General features: G+C 39.6%; 1 protein-coding gene across 1 annotated transcript in view; it reads right to left on the minus strand.

Annotated features, from left to right (window-relative positions):
* Positions 1–9,765, minus strand: part of RNF144B (ring finger protein 144B) — an 82,776-nt gene that overhangs the window by 71,975 nt on the left and 1,036 nt on the right. The gene's annotated exons all lie outside the window — the stretch shown is intronic.

The raw sequence follows: 9,765 nt of genomic DNA on the forward strand, positions 1-9,765 counted from the left end.
AAATGAGGGGACTGGGAGCTAATGAGCATGTAATCAGTGCTGAAGGGCACACTGAGCAGTCTATGACTTTTTTAATGCCTGCATTTTATAGCATTTGCAAATTAACACACTCAGCAGGCTGGTAGGAATCTGAGTCATCTAAGGCATAAAAATAAATGTAGTCAGATGTCAAAACAACCCAATGTGAATCCCAATTTTTAAGAGCCATATTTCTAATGACAAAATAAATGAAATCCCAATTCTAATATGTCCATTTTGACTCTGTCAAAAATCTAATGTTTTATTCAATAAATGAAATGTAGAGTTATTATTCAAACTACTTTACATCTGGTTTTAAACCCTCTAAGTCATTTAATCTTCGTGGATATTTCAAAGCCCTATCATTAAGACTGACTTCATATATAAAAAAGCACCATTTAATACCAGCTAAAAACAAGTTAGCAAGGAATGAAAGGATTCAAACAGTTTTTTGTTTTGTTCATGGCAAAATATTTCTGATTTTTACTGTGTTTTCCTTTGACGAGAAAGAAAACTCATTGATTTAAAAGTAATTACAACTGTGAGGAAACAAAAAAAAATCACCACTGAACTGAAACTTAACTCACGCTGTAATTTATGATTTTAAATGTTTAGATGTGATGCAATATCCCTCTAGGATTTTCCAATATGGTGCAACTGTGGGTTTCCCCTGGAAGAAGAGCCCCAGTTTGCCTCCGTCCCCTCATCCCTCCGCTGCCTGCCCACCACATCTACTAACTGACCTAACCTTATCTTGTCCCCAAAAAGGATGGTACTGACTTCTCACTTGTGCCATAATAGCATCAGCAGGTGAGCTGCAAGGTCTGGGAGATGCTCAGAGCTTAAACCACTCATTCCTTTCCAACTGGACCACGTCTGTTATCCAGCTATTATCCCTCATGCTAAATTCGAGCAGTAGCAAAGGGCAGGGGAGGACAGGGAGACAGGGACACCCCTTCTGGCAGCAGCACGGCCTTCGGCTGCCTTCAGTATCAAGGGACACAGCCGAGGACAGCGATTCCCCTGGCTGCCCACAGCTGAGGCAAGCAAGGAAAGGAGCTCCATCTAGCGAGAGCAGCAGGCACAGACCTGGTTGCTCGCTGGGAACCTCACCGAGTGTCCCACTGCAATGGATGGACAGCCAGGCAGCTGTGAAACTCTCCTGTGTTTGGCTGGAGGTGATGGTTTAAGCATCCTTCGCTCTGAGGGGACCACTCCATGCTGTTCTTGTCCTTCCAGCCGCCTACGGGATGAACGAGCAGAACGGCCCTGCTAGGGCAGCACCACTTTGCAGAGAAACACGAGTTCTCTTCCCACGTCCAGCACTACCTGCTAACCAAAACCAGTCGCTTCATTCCTCTGCTTTCCCCCTCCCAGCCTCACCATACTGTACGCTGAAAGCATCTGGAAGTGTATTGCCATTTGAATGTACAACTGCACGTGCGACGCTTGTCCCTTTGCCCCTCTCCTCGTAAGCTACAACAAAGCATCAGTTGTTTAAAACAACCTATAAAACATCCTGAAACACTTGAGTTTTGTTGGTCTTCTTCAAATGCATATGAAAATGCCAATTGGCATAAACAGATACACATGTATTATAGACTATTTGCTAGAATAAAATGCAACATGTAAAGGAAACATGGGACAGTTCTCAGCTTTGCAAGGTCAGAGTTAACAGAAAGCAAGTATCAAGAAAAAAAACACATTCAAAAAAATTTTAGAAGTCCTAGCATATTATGGGGATGAAACATTTCATATTCTGCCTTTTGGAAATAGGTGATTAAAGGTCTATGACCAATACTCACATCAGCCCTGAGAAAAGAACGCGAGGCACAGAACCAGGTATCCTCAGAAGGGAGCAAAAACCAGTATCTAGCAGCACTTCCAAAAAAGCTGTTTCCAGCTGCTCTGAACTGTTTGAATTCATATTCAAGACTGTTTTTCTGAGGTCAGGAGCAGAACCCATGCCAAAGAATGTGTTCTGTTTGGTTACTCAAAAGGGAGTATTTAGTTTGGGAAGCATCGGGAATGTTTAAGGGGACATATTTTCTAGCTTTTTGCAAGTTATTACCTGGAAAAATTCCAGGTTATTGGGCCTAAATTAGAGGAGAATTAAGTGATGTGTAACTATATAAAGGTTATAAAGATGTTTAATATTCATTATTGCACACTAGTTTTGAAAAGCAGTCAGTGTTCCTAGCCAGAACCACATACACTAGAGAGATTCCATATGTCCATCCAAATCGACCTATGCAGAAATTAATCATAATTCCAGAGACGGAAGAGACTGCCTCGTCCCACCACTAACTGCATTCAAAATTCCCTCTCGCACAGCTTTTGCAGGACGGCCTCACTGTACAAGTATCTTTGGCATCAGGGATGTCCACATGAGGAAGAGACTTCTGTGCTTCTTAGTGAATGTGGAAAGCTAGCCAAGGATACACGTGCCCGGGTGAACGACAAAGGTCTCTCACAGTTTATCTACACAGAAAAGCATACCTTCAGCTACTGCAGAGAAGAATTTACAACACAAATTCAGCTGCTCAACAGCTCCTGCCACATGCAAGAAATTGAACAATCCGGGACAGTAAACTACTTCACATTCAACAAGAAAATTCAAGAATACCCAAAGCAGGAGCAAGCGTGGCACACCAGCTGTTCTGCACATCCTACCTTATTCCATGGGAACTTCTGTGGGAAGACACACCTTCAGTATCAAGAAAATAACAACTTCAAAAAATATGTATCTAACCAATTTAACGTAAGGTCTTCACTCTCCGCAGATTTCCAGGAAGAAGCACGTTTCCACTTCACGGTTTGCAGAAAGAACGCTTGTTTATGCAGAGGCACTCATGCTATTGACGCAAGGCTTGCCAAATCCCGCAGCTGAAGATGTCGTTGCCTCTTCTCGCTGCCTGCCTCACGTACCACCACCGATGGCCACTGGCGCAGCACGGCAAGCAATCTGCTCCTGCCTTACGATGCTGCAGTTCACAGTCCACTGCGTTTGCCTTCTCTGAATGTAAATCTGTGCTGTATGCCATTTGCGAACTACCCCAGCTGCCCAGCAGCCATACGTGCTGCCCTGACGATCTTTGTCCGGCAGCATAAGGAGAGGGGAACAGGGAGCTGGACGTCACAACCTCATCAATCACCCTACCAAAACTTCGCGGGGTTTGTTGGCCAGAGCCTTCAGGAAGATGAATTTGAATCGGCTTTTATAAAGCAACAATTAAACCATAAATAGAATTTAAAAGTGACCGTAAAGCGCTTTTGTTTAATTTCTTTCAAAGTTAGCTAAATAAACAGAAGCCGCTGCCAAATAAGAGTATCCATAACAGATTTGAATGAGATTTAACTAGCACGCCTTAGAAGTTAGCTCATATTAACATTTCAGACTGTCCATGCAGTTAGCTTGGAATATTTCTTCTGAATGTTCCTGTGTATACAAGCCGAGAAACTGCTACTCATTCTTCCTGAGACACCAAAATGCAGAGAAGACAGAGAGCTGTGTTTAGCCCTGGGCAGGAAGGTGGCTGTGAAGAAGTGTGAAGTGAGAGCGTGCCAAGCAAGTATTTTTGAAAGTTACTCACAAAAATGACAAAAATGGCTCTGTTGCTTAGCTCATTTTTCAACTAAATTACTTAACCAGATGGAAAGCCGAGATATGTGACCTTCTGTGCCAAGTAAGGTCACTCTCCCTTTTTTTTTTTTCTTTTAATAGAGTTTAAAAGTAGAAACTACTCTGAAAAGACAAGCAAAACTTTTGATGAAAACTCAAGGTGAACACATTTTCTAAAGGGTGATTGCAAAGGCCAGTAGACACACAAAACAAATTTATTCTAACAGTGCTCAGATTTCTGGGGAAAAAAAAAAAAGTATATATATTTATACCACCTTGATACTATTGATCATTCTGATGCTGGAAGTACACGTTGCAGGCCAAATTCTTCTCTGGTAAGTCACCTCTTAAGCACACCAGGAAAAAAAAAAAATTATATGGCTACAAATTTTAGGGGAAAAAGAAATGACAGAGCTAAAGTCCTGCTCTCATGAGATCCATGGCATTTGTTTTTAAGATCTAATTTCTACAGTTTAACTAGACTCTGCTGTACTTTTCAGTGTCTATACTCCCTCCCAACAAAGCTCGGAGTGGACAAGGCTGCTACACAGGCTCAAGCTCACAAACTGAACTGACATTTCCATCTCAGAAGTGATGCAGAAACTGCACAACTAAATCACTCAACTTCCATCCTTCCCTTGCTGGCTTTAATAGCGGGATATACCAGCTCCCAGTTTACTGTGAGCAAAAAGACCTGAGTACCTTCATTCAGAACTCATTTAAACCACTGGAAAGACTTCATCAGGCTTTAGGACACGACAGATCTTGTACACCATTTTAATTGAAATTTAGCAAATTTTTAATGTTAAGTACGTTTACTTTTTGAGACCAAAATAGGGAGCTTTACAAACAAGCAGATCTAATAAAACTGTATAGTAATTTTCTATAAGGCTTTAAAACCTGTTACAGAGATACTGGCTGTGTTACATTATTAGGTAAGTCCACGCTCCTGCACACATCTGTACAAACCTTCGGCTATGTGAATATTCTATCTTTATTCCAGTAGGCAAATTAGGCAACTGCTCTCATAGGTATTTATAGCATTGGGATTTGAGGACCTATTTCTGAGAGGTGACAGGCAGCTACTTCTTCCAACGTACCAGAACACTCAGGTTACAGGGCTCATGTGTGATCAAGGATCTTGTAACCAACGCTGCAATCCACCTCCAAAAAGTCCAGTTCTCATCAATAATAAAAGCTGCTTTACACAGTGGGTATAACTATCTCCTTAAAGCCTAACTAAGCATCCGAGAAGCCTTATCCCACCAAAGGTAGTAGCAAATGCAGTGTTTATTCATGCTGATTTACAGCAGTTTAAATGCACCAGTGCACAAAGCCTCACCACTAGCAACCAGGGTACAAGCCTTTCAAGAAACAAATAGTGTAAATTAACTAAGAATAAATTAGAAATAGGCAACAGATTTATTTATTTTTTAAGTATTTGTTCAATTTTTTATCTCCAAAGTGATTAAACTCTCAAAGAGAAATAGCCAGGCTAAAAAAGTCAAATGATATAGCATTTTATATATATATACGTGTATATATATATATATATATATATATATATAAATATGTATGACAGCAACCTCTTTCCCCAGCTACATTTTAAATAGGAAAATAACTTTTTTTTTTTTTTTTTTAATCAAAAGCAGGCAAAGGATTTTCCCACAAGCTTACCAGGAAAGTTAACCTCTGGACTAAAACCAAATAGAAAAATTCCATCAGGAAAGGAGAATAATTCATTAAGTTGCAAAGCCCACATTCAGCCACAAGACCATGGTGAAAATTCTTATGTAGCTTTCAATTTCGCAGAGCACTACAGACTAGCAGCTGTTATATAACAAAAATGTACCAACGTATTTCAAATAAATCCAGCTGAATTCAAAGCACAGGCGTTATGTAAAGTATCATACTTTGCTCTCAACTTTCATCTGATTTTCATATATTAATCTTCAATATCCAGAACAAATGCTTAAAACGAGTAAGAATGTGTTCTGTCCCACAAAGATGTCCATGAAGTTATGCACAACTTGTTCCAAAACGCAGTAGATAATTTCATTGGATCACAGGATTTGCTGGAAGTTTGACAGTTTAAATTTTTGTCAAAATTAAGCAGTTTCAATTTATTTCTAAAATAATTACTTGGGGAAGCTATGATGTTTATTTTGAAATTACATACGCTGTAAGACCTTCTTGAAAGCCAAAGCACTGTAGCAAATACCAATAACAACAAAGATTCTGTACCCAGAAAAATTTTGAAGTGTCATGTGAAACTATTTTTATAAAAGCCGGAAAGAGTAGTATCTGAAACCCTTCAAAAGCTTTTGTAAAATACGAACAAAACCAAGATCCATTTTATGAATTCTGAAATCTTTTAAAAATTACTGGGAGCGACACATCTCTGTGCATACTGGACCATTCATAAGATTTACGAGAGACAGTTGCTCAGCATATGCCTAAAAAAATCATCATCCTAACCAACACATTGAACAAACACCACTTTTAAGGTTGATTTTGCATTTCAAGGTCTTCCTTAAAATCTGCCTGCTATGTACCTAGAAGCACGGAGGGAGGACGCAGGAGACATCAGACCTGTGGATAATTTTACTCACTACCACCTCTTCGCCCTGACAACAGGATACCAACAGCAGCAGTTGGTTGACTGCTGGCTTGTTGCTGAAATCCTGAAAAGCACAGACAACGCACGTTCTAAAGTCATTCTCAGAAATTGAAACAAATCATCATCACGTTTCTTCATGCCAGCAGAACTGGCATAATAAAATGCATACACATGCCCAAACATTGATGGGAATATTAGGAATTAGAAGTAGGTCACCTTACATTGAATACGTGTATATACAACATATGCTTGGTTTCCTGTCCAACAACTGTCACAGATCCCAACCTCTAACACTGCGGATGACAAAACCGGTGTTGTTTCACCTTGATATGTCACGCATAGTGAGGCTGCTGCTCCATGGACAGCAAAACCACTCAGGGAGCTGGAACGGGCATCATAAGCGTTTCTCTAGACAAACGTCCCTGTTAGTCCTGTGGGACTGCACACTTTGATAAGTTTACTTTGCTCTTTATAGGAAAGATGTACATTTCCATTTTTCTTCCACCGTCTAGGCAGTGTGAACGGGAATTAATCAGCATTAATCAGCAGACCTGCAGCCTATCCCCAGCTCTGCTATTAAATGACAGTAAAATAAGCAATAACATAGTCCAAATGAGTCTCAAAGTGGGGAAAAAAAATAAGAATACCTGAGGACCTGAGATCCCAAATTTGGGGTCTTCAAGGTTGTTTCACTTAAGACTGACAAATAGGTGGAGAAATCCAGTATTCCATTAATGGCAATTTATTTATTTACAGCAAATCTACATGGGGCAGAAGAGGACAGGATATTGGAAAAGGTGAGACAAAAAAAAATCTCTTCTTTCAAGAGATTTATGATCTCTTCTTTTCATCAGTCTGCACAGTTTATATATATAATCAAGAGATGAATATTAACTAGCTAGCCTGTGAAGTTTCTGAGAAACTTTGACCAACTACCCACAGATGCGTGTGGGTAGCGATGTGATGTTATTCCTGGAAGGTCTATTTGTAATGTTCACATTCTAGAAGTGGTATCACACATCCTCGGGCAATCAAGCTCTGCCTTCTCTGGCATCCTTGCAACAGTTTTGACTTGTACAGGGATTACTGGAACCAGAGTGTTTTACAGAACAGTCTAATTTTGGGAATTACATTGAGTAACACAGTGGCCTGATACTGCCTGGAAAATAAGCAAAATAACTAAAGTACTGATTTGCATTTAAGTAACTGCATACTCTTGTGTTTGGATATTTTCACCAAGGAGAACGTCCAACTTTGTAGGAATTACTTAAAATGCATATATATACACAATTCCACTGAACGTTTTACGATCCTATAGCTTCCATTCACTAGGCATCACGTAGTGTTTCATTTTTCGAGCATGCTTCAGACTATTCCTGTAAAGTATTTTCTCCACAGTATACCTGCAAAACCCACGTAGGGAGACCTTCACAAACTTGTCTTTGATGACACAGAAAGTGACTCTTAGATTCACACACACAAGACAGAAAACTTGTCTTCTAGCTCCATACTCCAAAAGCCTTTCTACTTTTCTTTTTCAAAGATGAAAATTTAAGCAATAAACAATACTTTGGTATACAACAACTTAAATCTTCAGCAAGTGTTTTCTAAAATTCTTTGACACAAGTAGACATACTGTTTCCACTAGGAAGACTTCAGAATCTATTTCTGTTGTGGTCATGAAATAAAGACTGAAATACGAAAAAGTCTTTCTGTTTAAAGAAGCAATAACATTTGCAAAGACTACAAGCTTCTCTTCTGCACGGAAAGCTAAAAAAGGTAGAGCAGCTGTTCAAGATCAGTGAGTTTAAATCAGTGTCTTCCTCCACAAAGAACGGCTGAAGTTCTTGTAACAAAATTAGGGAGAACTCAAATTCTGCATGACTGCGGCCTTCCCAGTAAATATCCAGCCACAATCCCCTCTGCATCACAGTATTTCTAATCATTCCTACGCCAGCATCTTTGTTCCTTCATACCATATTAAAGTACTGAATGCCCTTGAATTTCATTTGGGCTTGTTGTGAGGGAAATCTTCCTTGTGTCAAAACATCAGGTGGACTCTTCACTTACCCACCTTACTTCCCGTAAGCCAGATTGCTTTATCTGGTAATTACCAAGGTGCAGTCTTTATTTTAACCTCAGTGAAGGAAGACACTTTTATCAGTATGTCCACAGCTGCTAGGCAGGAATGATTAGTTTCACAGCTTTCAAACCCTTCCACATCATTTAAATGCACTATACAATGGCACTTTTCAAAACGATGGGCTTCAGCCAGCTAAATCCATTGGAGGAAGCAGGCGCAATTCAGTCCTCTCAGCCTAAACGTACTCTTCCTCTTACACTCGTTCTTAATCATTACTGTGTACGGATGCCTCTTGGAACTATGTAATGAATGCACGTCAAAGCAAATCTACCACGCTCCAAACTTTAAATGAGAGGAATCGACTGAGATTTAGCTGGAAAAAAAATATAAATGAAAAAGAAACATGGTGAAGAAACATAGCAACAGAAGTCACAATTAAAGACTTTTTACCTTTGTACAACGTTTAGCTTAGGGCTGCAGCTCAGCAGAGACTTCAGGATATTTACCTTAACTTTCCCCTTCACATGACAAACAGTTCTTTGAGTCTCACACTCCCGGTTAAGCCTTAAACCATCTTCTCTCTTCAAAACAAGAATACTGCTATCGAAAGTGGTACTTCAAATAAGCATTATCAAATTTGTTTCCACTTAAAGCAGTGTCGCAATGTTTAAGTAAGCTTTTGCCAAGCTATTTCTAATAACCCGTACCTAAATGTCACATTTCTGTTATATAATACATTGGCACATTTTTCCCTTCACAGACTTCAGTAAGTTAAAATGTCTTTCTAGGTTCTTACACTGCAGACAGACTTTACCTAAATACCCCCTAAGATGCATTTACACAGAACAAGATCAAACCAGGAACCTGCTTTATGAAACTGTAAATCTTCTGGCCCATGTTAACCCCCTGCAGCTCTATACCAGCCTCCTCTAACTTTCCTTGGGGCTCTAGACCACAGTGGAGCCCACCTCACATTAAGGGGATGCTAGACGCAGAAATCTGCGAAGCTTTTGAGGTCCAGCCACCAGAGCAGAAAATATGAGCTTCCTATATTTAAGTTGTCTCTATTTCAGAATGTCATTACTGGAATTCTTTAAGACTTTTTTCTTTTTTTTTTTTTTAACTTTAAAAGTCATTCTCATCTTGGCTTTGCTATTTATGTGTGCACACAAAATAGTTTCCCTAAAGCTTTTAGTTCTGTCATACCAGAATCTCCACTAAGAAGGTCATCAGTACCGAATGCTTATAGCTTTTAGCCACACAAAACACCATTGTGGTTTCTTGCCTCTACTAAAAACACGTGTTGTATCTATACTTCCAATTCTGCAAGTCCTGTTAAAGAGAATTGTTAAATTGTGCATCGTCCAATTTATAAATAAATCCTGTACTAGAAGCCTGGCTTAATCTGACAAAATTCACAAA

Source organism: Cygnus atratus, chromosome 2 (assembly GCF_013377495.2).
Source record: "Cygnus atratus isolate AKBS03 ecotype Queensland, Australia chromosome 2, CAtr_DNAZoo_HiC_assembly, whole genome shotgun sequence".
In the NCBI taxonomy this organism is placed as follows: Eukaryota; Metazoa; Chordata; class Aves; order Anseriformes; family Anatidae; genus Cygnus; species Cygnus atratus.